The sequence below is a fragment of the Solanum pennellii genome, chromosome 12, assembly GCF_001406875.1.
Source record: "Solanum pennellii chromosome 12, SPENNV200".
NCBI classification, from domain to species: Eukaryota; Viridiplantae; Streptophyta; class Magnoliopsida; order Solanales; family Solanaceae; genus Solanum; species Solanum pennellii.
Window position 1 is genome coordinate 10002555 of NC_028648.1, and position 360 is coordinate 10002914.

Below are 360 nucleotides of genomic sequence, written 5' to 3' on the forward strand. Positions count from 1 at the left end.
AGCCTAGAGCAGGGTAGGATGTCGGTCAATGCATATGAGGCTAAGTTTCGTGCATTATCTAGGTATGCCACTCAGCTTTGCTTCAGTTCACAAGAGCGGATTCGCCGTTTTGTGAAAGGGTTGAGGTCAGATTTGCGGATTTCAGCCTTACAGGTAGCGGCTACAGCGAAATCCTTCCAAGAAGTGGTAGATTTCGTGATAGAGGTGGAAGGAGTGAAGCCAGACGAATTCATTATGTCATCGACATCAAAGAGGTTTCGAAAGAGAAGTGAGTTTAATGGTTCTTACTCTAGAGGACAGGGTTCCGGAGGCTACTCAGTTCGACCCATTCAGTCTTCACTACAGACTGTAGTTGGGGGT